Source organism: Chrysoperla carnea, chromosome 3 (assembly GCF_905475395.1).
Source record: "Chrysoperla carnea chromosome 3, inChrCarn1.1, whole genome shotgun sequence".
In the NCBI taxonomy this organism is placed as follows: Eukaryota; Metazoa; Arthropoda; class Insecta; order Neuroptera; family Chrysopidae; genus Chrysoperla; species Chrysoperla carnea.
Window position 1 is genome coordinate 42,209,854 of NC_058339.1, and position 22,948 is coordinate 42,232,801.

The following is a 22,948-nucleotide window of genomic DNA, read 5'->3' on the forward strand; positions in this document are numbered from 1 at the left end:
TTATTAACCCTCCAAAACAAAATTTCATTTCAATATGCACTCCCGATCTATTTGGCACTTTATAAACCCAATACAAAATATTTATTAACGTTTTTAGTGGAAAATTCTATTGATCGAATAATAAATTTTTACCAAATATGGATGAAATTGTTTTGACATTGTTTATGTATATAATGTTAAAGTTCAAAAGTCATTGAATCGAAAATACAATTCATTGAAATTTCAGTATACCTGCTGTGTATGGATGTATTCGCACCGTGCATGAGTTTTATTTCAGGAGTTTCTATATTAACGACATACTACTTTTTTAATATTATTTTATGGGTGGACATATAAATTTATGGTTTGTATATATGGTTTTCATTGCAAATTTAATACTATTTTCTAACAAATTTAAATATATTATTATTATTTTAATTGACATGTAAAAAATGTTTCGGAAATTTCGTCTATTATTTTCACAATTTTTAATGCAACAATTTTAATTAATTTCTATTGTTCATAAATTTTTTTGACATTTACTACCCCAATCTCATGTAAACAATTGAACAATTGTCATATTTTAAATAATACGAGTGATTTATTGCAAATTTCATAAGAAAGCAGCGCTGTGATCGATTCAGTTTTACCTTCCATCTACTTTGTACACAACGAATATTTCAGTAGGTACTTTATGTCAATGAGAGTATTTGACGAATGTTATGTAAAGGATCATTTCCTACACAAAGGTTTTTACTTAATAGGTACTATATTGTATACCTACCTATGTAGCTCTGTATATACACTCACAGTCAGATAATATTATAGAAAGGCTCCACTTCACTTACACCTGCAATGCTTTGTAGGATCAACTTAGAAACATGGTGACGACGTTGTTAAGGAAACAAATGCGTCATCATTCCAAAAGCATAGTATTTTAACTCTTTTACTTCTGTACATATACTCAAACTTTACAATACATAACATAATATAAATAAAGGATGATTTTTTTAAAGAGAATAAACTTTCAATAAAATTTTATTTATAGATTTTTCAATTAACAAAGTTTCCAAAAATCACAAAAAATTCCTAGGTCATTGGGCATGGTACCAATTACTTACAGTGGAAAACATTTTGTCACCTGACACACGATTAGTGCCCAATATGTTTTCTTTTTTCACCTTAAATGGAACTACGCGAGAATAACACTTCAAAAATTGTACCATATTTGTATGATCTGATACCTATGGATTATTTTCTGCGGAGATGTGTAAAGTCGCCAAATAGTCACATACACAAGACTGATTCTAACAAAATATTGCCGTGGTATGGCCAGCATAAGACCTTAACTGCTTCATAAAGAATTCAAAAATATGACTTCTAGATTATGCTTTATTGAGGTCTAATTAGTCAAATATCAAAATTTTATTTGAGGTTTATTTTCGATTTTAAGTTTACCCGTTTAAAGAAAACACCCGTAATATACAAATAATACTAATATACTATTACACAGGTACTTATGTAACAGTATTATGATCATTACAATTTCTGTATACATTTATTTCTCTTCTATGGTTTTGTCAATAATACCAGCAAGTTTAAGATTAGAATACTTACTATAGTTAATTTTAAGCCTATTTCCGATTAGTAAATAAACTTAATATCCAAATTTTCGAAACTATAGGCTGATGGTTCTGACATTAATGATACCACGACATGTGGTTAAATACTTGTAACTGAGTAGAAAAACACAAGTCGGTACAGCAATAATTCAGTAGCCATTAGAGATTGTCTCGTGTGTATGCTATTGCTCTAGAATTAAATGGTAAATTATTTTATTTTTTAGAACGCTGACTAGAATGGAAGCATTTTCGAGTTCGAAATGGTCTACGGATAATATCATAAGTATCATTGATTGTTTTGAATATACTTAAGTTGTGAATATAAATAATGGACCCAGTTCCTCGGGTTTCTTTGATAACCAATTTAGATCATAAACAGTAAGAGATTAACACTTTAAATTAGAAAATTGATCCTCATAAAAAACTAATATTTTTCATCTTAACAATTTTTTTCGAATAACATCAGTTTTCGAAAAAAATTCCACTTGAAAATGTCATTTTTGCATTGAATAGAAAGAAAAACTCTAACTATGGAAAAACGGAAAATAATGTCATATTTTTAAGCCGCAATTCCTCTGAAAGCTAAAGTTTTCCGAAAAAACTGTTCTAAACAAAAAATTTTTTTTTTCATTATGAGGATCAACTTTCTAAAGTGTTTTCTATCTCTTACCTTTTAGAATCCCTATTGACTACTAAAGCAACCCGAAGAACTAGATTCAATCTGATATCAGAACATGATGTTTCCCATCAAACTGTACAATTTTTGTTAGTTTTTTTTTTTTATTGGCTACAAAACGTGCTCTTAGCCATTATAGATTAAAATGACCCACCCTGTATACAGATAAGCCTAAATTTTAAGATATTCTCGGAATATATTTTTCGATAAGGGTGCAGTAAATGGAAGTGTTAAGGTATTAAAAAGACACTGGCATTGATTATTCTTAAAATCGGCAATTTTAACGTAACTAACGCATGATTTAACCCCGTTTAAAAGAGCTGTGGCATCATGAAGTTGGGGGGATATTTAATTTTCTACTTAAAAATAAGTGTTTTAAGATTATACATTCTCAATATGAAACGCATAGAATTTTTCAAGAATAAGGAGCATATGAATTTGTAGTTATTTTTGAATAATGTTTAGCTGTAGTTTCAGAGATAGCTGCAAATCTCTATCTAGGAATGTATATGTTATTTAACTATATAACTTCAAGTAAACAATTCTTGTTATTCAATGTAAAACTCAAAACAGTAATATTCTACTAGAGAAAGATAGCTATGTGATAATACTAGGAATAGCAAAAATATCAACTAAACGTCATCAAAATTACTCTTTTTGTTCAAAAAGAATGAGTTGTGAGTTAGCAGAAGTCAAAAGTACATAATAGAGATAATGAATTAAGTGCAAGAAAATTATATGTAATGTCATGTTAAATATCCTGATCAAACAAATTGTGAGTAATGTACGCAAATAAGGGGGTTGACTACTACATCAGAAGTATGTCTTTTTTAAACTAATATTACAATTAATTTATAAAATAATCAGTAAAGTAGCTATAATATTTAATTCTTAAAGCAATAAAACAAGTATTAGACTTATTAATAATTTAAATTTTCAGAATTGCCAATGCACAGAAATGCAAAAATTCGTGAGAGAATAAATTTAAAAGAACGATTAAAATAAACTAATTACACTAAACCTACAAGGTACCTTAGCTGATTTGTACGAAAGGGGCATATTTCCTACCGGTCATATTTCCTAGAGTCCCTACCTCCTCATACATTTGGTCCCCTCAAAAAATTTTCAGCGGGCATATCCATGTTAGCGATTTTTTTTTTTTAAATGGGTCTTGAAAAAGGAACCTGATGTTAACACTTCAGTATCGTTTCTGGTTAAATCTCTATATATTATAAATACAAAAGTAAGCATGTTTGTTTGTTTGTTTGTCAATTTGTTACGCTTTCACGCTAAAACTAGCGAATGGTTTTTAATGAAATTGTACAGCAATATAGCTCATACTTCAGAATAACACATGAGTTATAATTTATAAAGATATATTATTAAAAAAACAAAAAATTTTAAAATTTATTTAATTTGACATTACCATAAATTACAGATTTCTGTAAAAGTAGTCATTTGACATTACCATAAATTACAGATTTCTGTAAAAATTGCCAATATAAAATATTTCTCGGCCATCTTTTCTGATATACTCAATGAATAATTACGACTATTATACATTTAAAAAAATAAAAAACCGTACAAATATTTTAGCTGTGTAAAACAATCCTTACAATTATTTCGAGTGTTATATACAGGGGATAAGCGAGAGCAATCTTTATCAATCTTTACTTTAAAACCCATCGAAGCGGGTGGGTATTACTCTAGTAAACAATATTTTTGAGATACTTTGTAAATGAGTTGTACTTAAATTATTAATATGATTTTCATTTTGTCCTTAGCAACATTCCCTTAAGCTCATTGTTAATATACATACCTAACTACGATAGTAAAATCAAATATACTACACATATGTTAGTTGTTATTACAGCTATATTATAACTAAACATAAGCTATTTTGGTATTAAACTTTATTATACAAAAGTATGTATACCTAAGTATCTCTCAAATGTTTGAAGGAATAGAAATTTTAGAATTTATAAAGTTTTAGAGAAAATATAATAAAGCTGACATTCAACCCTTTCTATACAGGGTATTTCAACAACTAACTTAGTCAAGAAAAGAACCCCAGCTTGTACAAGTGTGCCAGTTTTTAAATTAATTTTTTTTTATAAGCAGGTAGGTATATAATTAATTTTTTATATAGATCAATTTAAGTGCTATTAAAAGTATTATAAAATTTCGTTCATTTACATAATATGGGATTTAAGTAAAACGTATATTATAAAATATAATCATTTACCATAAATTTGATGAAGCTAAATACAGAAGCTGAATTTATCCGTGCCTATTTTATAGCGTGTATTACATTCCACTCAACGTCAACATGCAGGTGCAAACTTTGAATTGATAATTTCCAGCCAAAAGAGCAGACAGATAATATTACCTATGAATAAAATGAAGAGTTATAAAACTATATTAAAGTCCAGTTAACTTGTTTGTTAAGTACACGTGCATTTATATCAAACATTAATGACTGAATCCATCACCTATCAATTTATATACAGTGTATGGGTTTTAAAAATATTTGTTGATCAAAATTAGTTGATCCCTAGAAAATACTACAATCGGAAGTTCCATGTCCACGTACATTTTTTCTAGGCATACAAACTCGTTCAAAAAGTTTTATAAAAGAAATACACAGAAATTCAAAGAGAAAAATTTCTTATGACGTAGAGAACCCAAACACTTACAGTAAAAAGTATTCTTGAGTAGGCTATTTTAAATGTAGAAATCAAGATAAGTGGTTGAGAGCGCTGCATGTTTTAGCGCTTAACTGCATGTATTAGCGCTGCTAATTTTGTTAACGCGTTAAGCGTCCGTTTATCTCCTTGAAATTAGAAAGAAAGAAAGTTTTCAAATCCAACAAAGGGTTTTTTCTCAAATACAATTAACGGGAGTTAATTGTATCATGTCCGTAAAGCCAAATTTTCACAGATTTAAATACAATTTTGAGAAGATATAAAAAATAATCGCCCGTTAGGTATTAGCTAAATTTATAATTTTCTGCACATTAAAAAATATGTTAGCTATCAAAGAACTTTTTAAATTGGCTAAAAGTGCTTCATTACCTCTTCATCAACTTAAAATATTTTTTGCATTATCTGATATATATTATCATCGTGAAATTTTGGATGAATGGAAGGATGTTTGTTACTTTTTCAAAGTAGCAAGATAGATTATAGTCTCGAATAGCACATAAGCCATTTTGTCCCAATAAAATGTACGGTTTCTGTGTGATAGACTTGTTTTAATTTTTCATAGAGCAAAGAATCGACATGTTTTTTTTAATGGGTAGTGGTAGTTTAGGGGTGAAAATGACATTTATTATTATCCTGGAAACATGCACGGTTCCTATGAGATAGCATATACAAACGAGGTTTTTTAAAAGGTTTTGTAAAAGTTTGTGAAATAGATTAACATTACACAGTAACGAAAAAAACTCTCAAAATCTCTTTTGAGTACGAGTAACACCGCGGAGCGCAGCTGGTTGAACAAAATTAATGACAAATGCAAGAGCAAGTTTGGTCGAAAGTCATTTATGTACTTAAATTTAGGTTTCTTTATTAAGGCCCTACTCAATTTCATCGAATAATATTTTTACGCATATTTATTAATATGTAAGAGATAAATATATCCTAAAGGTAAATGAATTAAACAGCTGAGTAAGTATCATATATGTGAAGCTGATTGAACATCTATCTATACATTATACATAGACATTATAGACTCACTATAATATACAGAGGAGTTATATTATTTTATAACGAGTGCCAGCAAATAAACAAGAGGTAAATATGAGCAGAGACCGAACATACAAATAAATGAATAGATATATAGAAAATATTAACTTCATAACAAAATATAAACTAAAAAAATGTATAAAACTAGTAGCAGAAATAATTGTGATAATCTCCGTATCAAAAACGATTAAATTATCGACAGCAAGTAATCAGAATTTATAATAAATATTCTACAATGCTGTATACTTTTTAATACAGAAAAAAAAAGTATTATTTATAGATAAAATCAAAGAACCGAACCAATGAATATATTAAAATTATACATTGTATGAATATATTGAACTTAAGTGCATGTTTGTTATAATGTTACCTGACGAACCTTGTTACCTATATGTTTTTCTTTACATTTTTGTTATGCATTGATTATTAATTACATTAAGGAGTAATGAATAATTGTGGTGATGTTTGCACCTGTGAATTATTTCAAACAAAAATTCATTATTTAAAACCCGGACGCAAAATACCGCTATGTATATTTTTGTGTGGCATCATAGCTTCTAAACTGATGAACCGATTCGATTTTTTGACAGGAAATTTAATGAAAGGGGTTTTTAGCTATGTTTCAAGAATATCAGTTAAGCCTGGAGTTACAAGGAAAAACTCGACGGTTTTTTAAATTTTGTAAATTTCACTTGTTTGTTTGTTTGTCAAATATACCTAAATAACAAACCAGCAAATTATTTACATTTTTACTATTACATTAAAATAAATAATAATTTTTTATTGTGTGAAACAAGGTTAAAAAGAAGCTCCTGTATGTAAAAGTAACAGTTAAAGCACCATGGCGTCAGTTTTGCGCGGGACGCGTAAGTACAGATGAAAATGTGGATTCCACACTTCTTGGTATCTCATCCCTGCACCAGCAAATATGTACGGCGTTGCTGGATATTAATTATTCAAAGCTCGTTAGTCAAACAGATTTATTTCAAAAGAATGATCTATCTACGTTTAGCTTTCACAAATTACTTCCTATGGCTACAGCAGTTCTATGTGTTCTTTTCTGCGTTATACATGGCTGGAAGTTTCTTTTTTTATAAATGTGAGCCCTATACCCATTCTCAGACTCATACTTGTGCCTACAATTGAGGCTCTTGGCAACAACTTCTCTGAGTTTAGGTTTTTGAACATATAAATAAGAAAACATGTTTTAGATTTGTCGTAGCTATGATTGAGTAATGAAGATTTTTAAACTGCAAACCAAGATTTAAAAAAATTAGTATTTTGATTCACAAGATAATGTTCTTTCGCTATAATTTATGTATTTTATGCAATCTATGTAACTAAAAACAATTTTAATTTATTGACGTGGATGGGTTTTGACGAGACGGCTTTCCACATAAGAACCACCCGTAACCACAGCATTATTGAGAGTACCATGATATTTCGACATAATCAACCATTAGAAACGGTTAGTAGTTTAGCGTCGGACGCTTTTGTTTGTCTTTCCCCTATGTACCGAACGCCCGATAGGAAACATATTTTCAAACAAACAAAAAATTCATTCTAAAATTTCGGTTCAAAAATTTTCGATTCAGGAATAAAGGTTTCAGAATTTTCAGAACCCCTGAGTACATACATAGCTTTGACTAGATAATTTTTTAGAAATTACTTTTTTAAACGGATTTATTTTTTTATTCTAATTATTTATTCAAATAATTGTTTGATAACAAAGTTCCAATTACATGATATGAAAATCAATACAATAAATAGGCTTTAATGAATTATTGAACCGAACATTAGTAGAGGTACGTACATGCATTGATAAAATAAATATGACGTAACATAAAACATATTATAAAGAAAACATGATCCTTATTAACGCAAATACTACATATATTTTCACTGTGGTTGCACTAATGAATGGGTTTATGTAACGCCGCGTGTCCAGATCAAATAGTACACGTGTGTGTTATAACAGACCAGTCAGTCGGCAATGGTTGTGCTATTCTACTATTTATACACTCTGTTGTATTGCTATCCCTCAACAAGAATACTACACCAATAATTTTCACAAATCGGATATAATATGTTGTAATAATATTTCCGGGATATTCAAGTAGTAAACATGTAATATTTACAAGCCCTTACATGCATTATATGTAGTACAAAAAGTCTCTGAAAGGTTATATCGATAAATGAATACGGTTTTTGGAGAATTACTGAAAAATATTTGGAGATGCTCACAACACTATTGGGAAATCATGCGACAAACAAGTCCCACCTTAAAATTTAATTAAGAGTACTGGATTAAAATTGGTTTTAGCAGACGTCGAATAAATAGATGGATATTTAGAAACCATAGTAATTTATAACAATACTTTCCAAATTTATGAACCGCTGTTTAATTATAGATTTAAGTCTGATTATGACAGTGGCATTGACTGCTTAACGTCATTGGTGATTTTACCAATATAAGGTTGGCCTCATTGTGATTATTATTTCCACTATTTTGTCATGGAAGTCCTCAATTAGAAAATTACCTTAATAAAAACTGTTCGACGACCCTGGGATAAAACCGTACTTTTTAGATAGACCATTCAGGTCATTGAAAAGCTTACTTCATTTCACAACTAATTAGAGATAAATGTCCACAAATTAGAAAATTTTTATTTATATTAAAAACAATTTTTCGAAAATTGGCTAGATTTGCTATAAATTTTTACCCCATTTTCAATTTACTACCCCTGATATTTTGCCAGGGAAGTATGTTATTCTATTCTTTTATTCAAACATTTTTTTTAAGAATTGAAAAAATTTTCCAGAAATCTGTTAGTTTTTTAGTATCTTGTTAAGCTATGACAGACAACAAATCGTTAGGGAAAAATTAAAAAAACAAACAATTGGGAATATTTGTTATAAAACTTAATACATTTTTTTCAGTAGTTTTACTCCGATCTTATGACAATTAAGAGTGCTTATACAGAGTCTATGTATACAGTTTAGGAGTACAGAGTTTCATTTCGAACCTTCTCACCTAAAGTTTCAGATTATTGTTTCTGGGACGCAGTTCAAAGAGTTACCTTGTACAAATATCCCAGATCTATTAAGTTAGTATGATTTTACATGCATATTTCACTCATTCCCCCTACACCTTTTTGAAGCATCCTGTATAAAAATCAAAACCAAAAATATAACGAGAATATGTAGTACTTTTTTGCTGTATTGATATTGTGGGAAGACTTTTTTCATAAAAAATAATTTTAATATTTTTAACAATGTATGCCATGCCGTCAGTTGTCTATTACTTGTTATATACCTACCCTGCTAGCATTTGGTTTATGGTACACGAGGCTTGTCATATTATTTACAAATAATATAAAAACCATTGAATTCGCTTCGAGATGTTCTATTATATGTATTGTTATTGTTGTTGTATAAATTCGAGGCGTATCGTTAAATAATATTCAAGCTGTGAATTGTTTTTGGATATTATTGTTCAAAAAAAAATATTATATACAGAATATTGTGAATGTATTTTCATGTAAAAATCAGTTGATTCTATTTTGAGAATTTTTTTTTATTTAATTAAAACAATAAAGTCATGGGAATGAAATAAATATATTTTTGAAGTGCCTTCTTTTTGAGAAACGATTGAAAAATTATTTAATAAAAAAATGTATGTGAATTGGGGTTGGAAATTGTTTCAAAATTTTTATAATTTAAAAAAATTTTTTTTTTTTTTTAAGTTAAAAGATTATTTTGAAATTTCAGCGTAATTTCAACGCAGCAGAAAGCTTCGGAGATAATACCATTTTTATTTTCATGACAAATACAAAGTTCATAGATCCAATAAATTCAAAATAATATTACTCTGCTGGAAAATCTTCCTGATAGGTTATTTCCTCCCTGATACATATGTAAGCTTATCTGATGGTCTTTGACCCCTTCATTCCATATGTAAAGCGGAATATTTACCTCTAGATTAAATTTTATGGCGGCAAACAAAAATTTGTTTCGCTCATGATAAGAAGACATATGAAGTACAGCAAGAGGAAATATGAAGTACAGCAAGAGGAAATATGAAGTACAGCAATTTTTTTTAACTTTCAAATTTTCTGAAGAAGGTTTGTTAGAAATCAATGCAAATTTATGAAATTTATTTATCGCTAAAACTATAAACTTATCCTTCATGAGAACTTCGAACTCTACTCAAAGCTTAAAATTATTTTTAATGATTATCAATTCAAATCACTTGTGGCAAATAGTATAATTTATAAATATAGTTTCTCTCTTGAATTATAATTTTATTCAAAGATAAAGAAATAATTGAGAAAAACATACGTAAAAACTGTACACGGAGAATATTTCCTGCATTAATATAATACGACGGCTATGGATGGGGACAGTAGGTAGTCAAATATTCGATTAGTTTAGAAAATCTTTGGAATGTTTCTTGTGTTTACTTTTTTATCTGTGTAAGTTATGTTCATACATATATTTCTTTAAGCATATAGTATACTTTGAAACAAAACCCTTATTGTATGCCTTATGTTAATTGTATGAAAATTTTGAAGCCAAGAAAATGAAATGCTGGCTTGTTTCTGTTAATTTTTTTGGCTAAATTTTTCCGATGCAAAATACTAAGTTCAATGATGTATATATATATAGACGATAGCTCCGTATTAGCTTTGCAAGAACGGGAAGCATTCCAAACTCTTTTTTATTTTATGAACGTAGCTTTTGTACTGAAATGATTTTCGATTAAATGTGCGGTTTACGATATTATCTGGAAAAGTTGTGTTAATGTCGAAGTTTGAAACGTTTAATCAAATAATTAATAGTCTGTGTTTATTTACTAAACTCTTATATGCAAACTTTATTCATAGTCAAAGTATTTTCTTTACAAATATTTTAAACTATATATAAACAAATAATTAATTAATTTTTCTCAATTATCTTTAATTAAAAATATTAATACTTAAAAATATTATACCATAATCAATATTTATTCTAGACTGGCGTACAAAAAATAAAAATGAGTAGAATTTTTCCTGCAATAATTTGAAATTTTCTACTATCAACGCATTGTTAGTATGGTTTGTGTGATCAACCACCCATAAAGTCCTTAAGACATATTTTGTGGTAGCTTGGATGGCGGATGGCTTCAAACCATCCATTCACTTGATTCATCCCCTATTATATATTGCAAATAAATGCTTATTATGTGACTGATGATTTGTAAATATTACTCCGTGTATAAATTACATTCAAAATAGTAAATCAATTGAAAATCTCTTAACTTCTGTTAACGATACACCATCAGAATATACAAATAAAACGTATGTTAACTATTTATTATTTATCAATAATATACAACACTCGAAAATGATATCACCATCATAACTAACAACTTACTACATAACTACTATACCAGCGCAGTTTAATATCATATTACAAAAACACTGCAAATGATTGCACACAAATTTCTAGCCCTTTTTGTATGTTCTTTTCCTTATAACAATTTTTTTTTGGCTCGAACTACAAGTTTTAGGAAATTTAAGAAAATAGATATACTAATCTGGATGCTCGTTTATAATTCTATACAGTTTAACAACTCTAGTTTCTACAAAAATTGTTGTAAGTGAGCATTCTCTTTCATACACCTGGAAAAGTTTTCTACCTCCCCGTCGACTTCAATTTAACAGGCAACCGCTTTTGTTATTCCCTTAGGAAGCCAATTGAGTAACGATGACCAAAAAAATGTTCTGTACACCACTCAATTAAAGGGATGGCCGTTGTCAAACACTTTAAAATTTTCCGAGTCACGCGAAAGGTTTCTTTCGAAGAAAACTTTTAACTACTTTTCAGAGTTTTTTGCCAAACTATAAGGGATAGAAGATCACTTTAACTGGTACGTAGCTTCAACTTATTTGTTTATTGTACCTAATTTTATATCAATCCCACGTGGTAAAGTAAGGAGGTAACTTTTGAGGTTTTTTTTTTGAAAAAAAAAAATGCAATCACCGTTCCCACCTCTTTCACCCTTTTAATTATCAGTTTGGGTTGGTAAGAAATTAGACACTATAGACGGACAACTCGAAGCTTAATATCAACTTTCTATCTCTTATAGTTTCGGAGAAAACTCTGGAAGCTTTTGCCTATACCATACGACGAATAGAAATGTTTGTTGTCTTTTTTTTTAATTTACGGGCTCCGAAACGTAAAATTTTAAATATTTTAGAAGGAATGATTAAAATGTTTTCCCCGGATTTGATTATATTAGTTTCTATTTATAATTTTTTAAGCAAAAAATTGGAATAAAAGTTAAAATCAATGACTTCATTTTATATAGATGTATCAAAATTGAATTGAATAGCACAGCATGTGATAGTTGTTATGTTTGGTAGGTTAGGTTGGTATTTATCATTATCATTATCATCATCATCGTTGTAGTTAAGGGTAAGTGTAAGGGGTGAGAAATTCTAATGTTATAGCTGTATATTTTATATAGTGGTAACTTGTATTGTATCAATTCATATGTACATTTCATATTATATAGTAAACTACTAATGAGGAAAAACTTTTACAGGTTTATTTTAATAGTGCAAGTCATTTATAATGTCTGTTTTTTTAATGAGAATGTTTTCAAAAATCCGACATAAAATTTAGCTCTTTTAAAGGTGTGCAAACTTTTAATCGGTTTTCTAATACGAATAATATTTTATGGTAAGACATTTGTGTCTTAAAAAAGAAACAGAAAACTCCAGAAAATTGATTATCAATTTTTTTCTTTCTGAGAAACTTTAATATAATTTACAATTAAATCAAAACGGTTTTTCTGATTGAAAAGTTGAGTACAATTACTCATTTACACAAATCGACAATGAATTTGATAAATTCATGTGAAGTAAATTATTGCGATGATTTTTAATCCAACCTCTCAATTATTAAGTCTAGTTTGTGTCAATTTTTTTCCGCTATGTTACCAGACAACTTATCTCTACGACGGCATCTGAAATAAATATTTTTCCCCTTCATAACCCGTTTAGTAAATAGGATTGACTTCTATTCACTTTCACTTGTCACTTGCACTGTTAATACTTAAGCAATAATTCGTAAAAAGCTCGTATAAACTACACGATAAAAAAGGCTCGGCGTTTACTACAACGCAGGTATGGTATAGAAACAAATACTGTAGTATGGGCCTCGAAACAAATACTGCATTGACTCGTTGGCCATAACTATTGCTAATGTTACTATTCCTTCAATAGTTATCTAATCAGTATATGGCGTTCACACTAATACTAACATAGTGATATCCACCAAAAGTTTCTGACCGTATGGAATAATGAATGGCTACAAGTAATCATATATTCTAATACTATTCTAGTACTAATAATCCTCTCCGTGTAATTCATCATTTGTTTTTTATTTTCTTCTTTACCAGCCATAATAAAATATTAATTAATTCCGTGTTCAGTTTCAAATTTTATAGTTTTTGACACCAAAATTTCCAAAAAGCTTTTGTTTTCTTTCAAACTTGTCTCAAATAAACCCTGCAGATCGATTGGGAAACAAAAGAGTATGTAAATACTTAGAGAAATTTAATTCCTAAATACATTTTTACGCAAATTGAGTTAAAACAAACAAAATAAATCTAAGAGGAAACGGTAGCAGATTTTGATTATAAAGAGGAGGAGATTTGAATCCATGTACTGAAATTAAGGCTCTTACAGCAAATACAATGTTTAACGAAAATATACGCGATCATATACTTTTCATTTAATATGAAACATATTTATTGTATAAATTGAGATCAGAAAATATAATGATGTTAAGAACTTGTATATATATATATATATATAGCTTTCACATGTCGTAGATACCAGCTACAATCATTCCCAAGTTTCAATCAGATTTTCTTGCCATGACTGGTTTTAAAATATTTATATTATGTGATGAATCATTAAGAAACAATCTGCTTGTATCTCTGACTTAACTGTATACATATAATATAATACTAACATAGTGATATATAATGTTATATATATATTTAGGGTAAAAAGTTATGTAGGGTCGTTCTCCCTTTAACACATAACAACAACATCATCTGAACCTCAACATCAGCTAAGGGTTGAATCAGAGTTTTGTATGTATAATATTTTTGTATAGGTAGTAGCGTAACCATTTACAGAGAGCAGTAAAGAGGATCTGACGTCATAATTATACCGACATACAACATGTAGTTGAATGGAATGAATGGATGCATCATACAGTCACTAGGATCATCGTTACATGATGCCTAATTGGCGAGTTTCACTTTATATATCCTACAACGAACGTATAACACAGTTCAATAATAAATATACGAAAATAAAACTAACTGAGAAGTCAAACGTATTGCAAGCATTAAACATTGGTTGTGTACTCATATTTCACATATACAGGATGTCTAAAAATGTATAATTTTAAGATGATTTGAATCAATAACAGAGTCAGGCCAATATAGACGGATACTCATGCTGGTGAGAACGATAATGAAGACTTGCTGGTAAGGCCGAGATCGTTTCAAAAGTTTATCTCTTGAATTCATGTGATTACGAAGATATTTCACGATGTTAAAGAATAGGCAGTACATACTGGTAAGACCGGATGAGTCTCCATCCGGATTATTAGAAACGCGGTAGGCCAAGATATGCTAAGTTATTAATGGCATAAGAGAAATTATCATTTTACTTGCATAGAATGGCATGAAAGCGTTTTTGAAAATGAAAATTTAGCTTTCAACAACTATTAAAAACGTTTCAGTCCGCTTTAGAACAATTTTAATATAATTTATTAAGAAAGTAAAATTTATCAATCTATTTATCAATCGCTGCCTGGGTTCGAATCCAGGCAGCGCCAGTGTGAACAATTATAATTAATGGGAGTGCAGAATTGATCACATTGTCGTCGCTTGGATAAGAACGTAGTAACCGACTCCACCCACATCAAAAATGTAATTATAAATATAATTTGTAATAAAATAAATAAAGATTCACAAATAATGATAAGGCTGGCCTCTGTTATAGGCGTATATGTCAGAGAAACGGAGGTTAAACCCCATTATTATTAAGAAAGTAAACTTTTAAAAAAATTAATTATAAAATTAATTAAAAAAAATATATAAGATCGCCTTTTACCTTTTTTTAGAAATCGAGAATGACGCATGAGGACTATAAAATTTTTATTCTCATTCTCAAGCTCTAAGGCACACCCATAAGACCAATTTGGTTGATGATTAATAGACAATTCTTACGTCTAAATTTTTGGACAGTTGAGAAATTATTCCTGTTACTTTGGTAATGAGGCAGCTTTAACAATGTATCCTTTTTGAACGCATCTTCAAGAATATTTATAGAACGTGGCTAAGTACTGGATTATAAATGTCATTTACCCTCAAGCACCTGGATATTTATAAACGAATTCCATGAAATTAGTGTTTATGGCTCACCATTAAACTACTTGATTGAGGGAGTTAGTAAAAGAGCTTCAGTAATAGAACTGAAACAGGCACAGAAACTTTGTAGGGTTTTCTTGAAGTTGACGTATTAAAGTTTTGTTTATATTTATTTTGTAGCATTTTTTATTTCGAGTCGGGAATCTTTCAATGCTGCGATCGAAAATATTAGTTTCTGACTCTATACGTTCAAGTTGGAGGCTACTGAGGCCACTGAAACTGCATGGGCTATGAAAAATTAACGATTTCAGACTCTTAAATTATTATTTTTTCTTCTAAACTAAAAACTTTTAAAATTTAAGTATTGCCTTCTTCCAAAACTACGACATTGAATTATAACTGCGTAGTTTTACAGGACATTGCAGGAGATAGTTAGGACCGAAGAATGTCTTTTGAGGAAAACCACTTTCAATTATATAATTTGTCCATCCCCCTGTACCATATCGACAAGGGTAGTTTACTGTAAATCTAAATCTGTACAGCTATCTTTATTCATCCAAATACCTATTTGACATTATATGAATAAATTCATATATGTAACTCGTATTTTCCATCTTTATTTTATTTAAGCATGGTATTTTGTAACAATTTAAAGGCTTTTAGAATATAACAAAGCCAATAGGTTTTATGTACATGTTTTTTTCTACAAAGAATTAGATATCATATTTTTTTGTTGATAAATTGGCGTAAAAATTAAATGTCAAGGGGACCATGAAATATAACTACTAGGTATCATTCTATGTTTGATGATTTTTTGTTTATTAATAGTGAAAAATCTTATTTGAACAAAGGGCAATTTTCGAGTTCTCTTTGATATGGTAACAAAACCGAATAAAATAATATATTTTTTGTATTTAATTTTTATTTTTGTTTTTGATACATTTTGCACATCCAAATTCCAGAATACTCCAGAGAAAGTGGAGTTATTCGCGAATAAAACAGATTTTGAGTGTTTCTATCGTTACTGTGTAAATTAATGAAACCTTTTTGAGAAAAATGCACAAAAAATTTATTTCTTATTTCGCGAACTTTTAAAAACCCTTTAAAAACACGGTTCCTGTATGCTATCTCACAAGAACCGTGCATTTTTTCAGAATAAAAATTAAAATGGCATTTTCTGACCCGTAAACTACCACTATCAATGCAAAAAGTCATGTTGATCCTTTACAGCTCATTGTCTCATTCCATGGTGAAACCTCTAATATGACTGGATCTATATGCCACTCTTTACAATAAATTCATGTTTATTATATTTAATAACTTTACAATGGAAAAATGTAATATTCCTTGTGTACAACAAGTGCAATTTACCAAAGTTAAAAACCCTCGTCCAAATGCGGTCTTTTCTTTGTAGTTGTCTCTCCAAACTGAACCGATTTTCGTGAAACATAGAACACATTCGATTAAATTATTACCCATGATTTAAATAACCAAAACACATTAATTGTTTTCGATAATAATTTACATGAAGTGTGTAGCTGTTTTATGCGTTAAATCATGGATGTTATAACTCATCCATTACAAATTTAAAATCTAAAATACAAAAACACAGAAACATCTTTCATTGTACGATAAAAAATTTTATGTATTTTTTGATTTAATTCACACGCAAAAAAATGATTTAATAAATTATATAATACAAAACAAACGCTGCAGAGGATTCTACAACAGTTCATTTTTATTTTCAACTACATACTTTTAGCTTTTTATTAAATTTATACTGTTTTTTTAGAAACTTCTTAGTCTCCAATGAATTATCACGTGAATCCTTCAGTGTCTGGCCTGAAAAATCACAGATTAATATGAAACTTATAAATTCGGACATTTTTAGCAAAATTAATAATTATATCCTATAAAAATGGTAACTTTGCATATATATTGTACTAAATATTGCATGATTCCTATGACCTTCGTAAAATGTTTTGATTTGTTTACCTTAATATGTTATCTGACGATTCGGTTTTTAAGCTTTAATTTATAAAGGAAACATGCATCTTATTAGAAGGGTTACATCAATCGATAGCCTGGGTCTTTAAAGTTCAATCACTATGAACCATTTTTAGAGATAAAATCGTGATTTGCATGTGTATCTGTTTGGCAAAATTATTGGTTGCATTAAAAATTAAATTTTGCAGATTAGTAGGTATCTATCAATATTAAAATATCTTAGACTTAAACGACAATTAGAGTTCAAATATTAGGTTCACCACTGACAAATATTCCACGGCAATTAAAGTCCCAAAGCCGAAGCTATCGACCTTGTACCGGTTAGAATTGTTGCTTTTACGTAGTGAGCCATTGCTAGATAAAACTTTATTTTAGTAAACCATGTACATTGGAAAAATTCAAAAAAAAAAAAAACATCAAAATTATTAGTGATTTGAATTGCATTAGGTTAGGAATAAATTGACACCTCACGAAACCGAAGACACTCTTAAAAGTAAGCGCTCCAATATTTTATCTTTGACTTTATTACAATAGTTTATAATTTTGTTCTTGTGTTTAAAGTAAAAAAATAATGAACTAAAAGAAGATTTATTCCACACATACAAACACTACGTCGTTTTATGTTTAACGGCTTTTGAATATTACTAAAGAAAAGACACGTAATAACTTAATATAATAAATAATAATTTTTATTAAAATATATAAAGTTGATACGCTCGTTAATTTATATTAACACCATTTGTTTGTATGATTTGTCTAAATAATAATGATTCCTATTATAATCATTAACCATATCTAATTAAATTTTTTTGAAAAAATTTTTTTTTAAATAATTATCATATCGTATCACTATCTCGAATTATGGTACACTTTACTTCAAAAAAACTGCATCAGTTTAAAATAATTTTCTTATAGTTTAATAATTGGAAAAACTCCTTCTGGACTTGCCGCATTACACATCAAACTGGTAGTTTTCCGGAGTTCGTCTGATTTTCCCTTATGATTAAAAAACCCTTATAAATTCACTGAGCGATGTTCAGACTACAAATAAAGAAGTACTAAAGTGATTTTTTCGCTAATACCTTTTTAATTTCTAGAATACTTGTTGAAGGAAACTGAGCAAAAAAACTAGAAAATGTTTTTTATATTCAGTCATCTAAATGAAATGAGCCCGAGCTTACAAGGCACTCAGCACAAATTCCATGACAAAATCTTTATGAATATACTCAATTTTGTTGGCGTCTTTGTGCTTTTGGAGTTGGAGAATTCTAATTTTAATGAAAATCTAACTTTTAATTTGAGTCCTCTTCTAAACTTAAACAAAAGAACATAAAACCAAAATAGTTGATTAAAAAAAGAAAAATAGATCGAACCGACAGTTCGAGATAGATCGAATCGACCGAACAGAAGTTTACACTACCAGTTTTCCGTTCTTCTAATTATTTATCATAGCCTTTTTTTTTGTACAATACTAATAAATCGTAAAAATTTTTTATAAAATAATTAGGATCTATTGTATGTCTAATCAAGTTAAAAACATTTGTGGCTTTTTTTTCGTTCATAAGGGTTGAATAATTTATTACATGGTTGTATGTAAGGGTTGACATTTATATAAATATTATTAGTAATAATTGAGATGTTATATAACTACCACCTTTTTATACCCACTAAAATACTCCAAACCATAAAAAAATTTATAATTTAAGTGTTCATTTAAGTATACAAGGAGGGTGAGTTTATTTTTAGGGGGACACGTTTTGGCTCTTAATAAAAAACAAAATTATCCAAAGTTATCGATAAGATAAGTTTTTGGATGGATTAATCTGGATTGTTTCAGCTGGCCATACAAATCTTTAATGAATGAGAAATATTGGAAGATTCATTAAAGGGCTAATATCAAACAAGCTTCACAATACTCAAGAATAAACTCCTTCAAATTTGAAGCCAGAACCATCATTACTGGAGCTTTACATATTTCCCATTATTTTTATCTAAAAGAGGTTTGATGGCAAATATCTTTGAAAATATATAATCCAAGGAATTTATTAAATGAATATAAAATTTAATAACAGAAGAAAAATTCTTTCTCAGAAATAAAACTTACGATTTAGCGAATATATCACAAAATTGGTGAAAACGCAACTTACTGAATATAAATGAATATAAAATTTAATAACAGAAGAAAAATTCTTTCTCAGAAATAAAACTTACGATTTAGCGAATATATCACAAAATTGGTGAAAACGCAACTTACTTTAATCATACAAAATTCAAAACTGTCTACGCTTAGTCATTAAATAGCGACTATTAAACAAATTGATTTATATAAAGACGAATTGATTTATATAAAGACGAATTATTAAACTCATTAAACTCAAACAAAACGCTATGTTGAAAGTAATTTTGCATAATCCAATCTAAAGACTATGTATTCTCGACCTAAAGTATTAAGACTTTTTAGCCCCCGGGAAACAAAGAGAGGTGTTATACGTTTAACGTATCTATGTATCAGTGAATCTATGCGTCTGTGAGATCGTTGTTTCTAAGCGGATGAACCGATTTTTACATTTTCTTTATTGAGAGGTAATTCAATCAAAAATGTCTTAGCTTTGTTTCAAGTACAAGTTTAAGGTTCAGTAGGTACTGATCAGGTGATAACAATTAGAAAAGAGATAATGATCTTCATTCCACTAAACAAACATTCTTAAAACATAGCTAAGAACGAACAAATTACCTTTCAAAATAATCGAAATCGGTTCATCCGTTTAGGAGCTACGATGCGATCGATCAGACCATTTTTTTTCGTGGGTGTCTTTAAATTTTTAATTTTTATGTTTTAATATAAAATATGTTCTGGGCAACAAAAGGTCTTGTTTGATTAGTGTGTGTCACTAATCAACTGATCTACATCACAACAAAACGAAAATTAAAAAAACATTCTTTCATAAACCGAATTCATTCGACATATTTAAAAATGTACGGATCCGCTCAATTTTTATTCGTCTAATTTGGTATTTAAAAATTACTAAATCCATTTATATGAGTATTATCTTAGCATTTCTTTGCTACAATTTTGAGCTTACGAGATTACTCCTTTTTAAAAACAATCTAGTTTAAAATTTTTTAATTTAATTTTCGTGTAATATATTCTAATTTAATTATCTTCTTAAAAATTAGAGAAATAAAATGATGTTATTTTACCATATCATATATTTTAAGCTAATCTAAGAATAAAATATGTCTCCTCAAAATTTTCACTTTGGGTTACAATCTTGAATAAAAAAATTGTCGGACGGCAATTGAGTTATTTTTTTTTTTTTTTAATTTCTCAATTACCTACCAGTATTTCTAGATATTTTTTTAAAGATTTATCACTTAATAAAGATCTACCAATAATGTATACTAATTATATTTGAGTAACCACAATAATCCGAAAGGTTGTGTATTTATATATAATTATACTATTCAATATTTGAATTACTGTCAATATTTCATGTCATCAAACAAAAAAGAAAACAGAAAACACTGAAGCTACCCAAAGTATATATTTTTGTTTTCATAAATTTTTTTAACAATAAATATAATTTAAAAAAAAAAAAAAAAAAATCAAATTGATAAACATCTCAAAAGTTATTTCTTTTATCACACAAAAGTCACAGTTGTTTGTTTGTTGGTAGCACAAACAAGCGCTATTAAAATACAATTCTAGCGTATATGGCCTTTAGAATCCACTCCAATAACTTGCATGATTTATATGTGTTCAAACAGCTTTATAAAAACTTTCTTAAAAAAAGCTTTATCCGGTCCCTAAATCAATAAATCTTTATTAATATTGCTTATTACAATGCAACTATTATTATTACTTATCTAATGAGAACGATTTAACATAGTATGTACTCATCATTTACGTTAATTTTCGGATAATATATAAAATCGACTTCGAAAATTGGATAGTGATGTTTTTAAAAAAATAAAACTATTTATTTTATTAAAGACTATTATATAGGGTCACTACAAAAGATTTACCAAATTTTGAAGCCTGACAATAGCAAAACATAGGCGCATCTCTTTCTACCATTAACCAATCGAAATAGCATATTTCAACATTTTGTTTACAAGGTTCCTTAGAATTCCTCAGATGGCAGAATATGATCAAAGTTTTTTATTTTATCGATTACAATTAAATTTATAATTTTTTTTTTTTTTTTTTTTTGTAAAAAAATTTATGTTTTATTCATATTCATCAAGAAATGTTAACATTATAACCGATAAAAAAAAATTTGGAAAACGGTTGACCCTGCAGGTCATCCCTTTAACTTCCCGCTAAGTATTGACTCATAACGTGTAAAAAATTTTATCTATTCTGATGTTATATCCACTCGCATTTTATTGTAATTAGATGTGATCTTAGTGTTTGATAAAACACTATTTTTTAAATTTTCAAATCGCGATAACTTTAGAATGAATAAACCGATTTTCACGCGGTTGGTGACATTCGACGCAGTTTTTGAAGCTTCATGAAGAATCTTTAAGTTTCAATTGATAGAACAAAAAATTTTGAGGTTATTCCGAAAAAACGCTTTTTTGGGTTTTCTTTCGTCAACGATAACTCACGAACGAATCAACCGATTTTGACCAAACTTAGATTTTTCGCCTCAAAATCTAAGTTTGGTCAAGCCCTTTCGAATGGCACCAACCACGATCAAATCGGACAAGCCGTTCAAAAGCTATGAGAAGTTTACATACACACACACACACACACACACACACACACATACATACATACAGCCATACAGACACCCTCGAGGAAGTAGTCAGGGAAGCTTCCTGACACCTTAAAACGTCGAGATCTGATGAAAACTCGATTTTGGCAAAACGGGGTGAAAACAATAACTTCCCTACTTTCTTAGCGGGAAGTTAAAAATCTCGTAGACGGTACATCGAATCTTAAAACTGCTACTGTGGAATTGTTTTTTCGAAATTCGATGTGGACTTGCTGCTATTCTTCTGACTGTAGTTACCAGGGAAACAAACGTTGTAATTAACAAACGTTGTATCTTTCACTTTAAAGTTAAAAATGTTTTAAATCCCAGATAGATATATAATTAGTCTCAAAAGTAATCCCGACAACGCTTAACATATCACAAAATTTTCTAGTTGAAAACAATTGTACTTCCTATCACGAAGTTAGTAAGTATAAAAATAGTAGCAAAAGGAGTGGTTGATTACTATGGTACATCTGTTTTTCTACATAGTTAAGTAACTCTTTCTTTTGTTTGACAACAAAAAACTGTATATATAAATAATTTTCAATTAAATCCTTCTTCCATTTTGGTTATTTTATCAGTTTTTTTCAATCAAAATCATTATTTGACATTATGTTTTATAATAATAAATTTACTATATGGTGAATGGTGTAGGTAACTAGCTGTTCGATACTGGCAAGCTGTAGCAGTTAATTTACAGTAGTTATATAGAT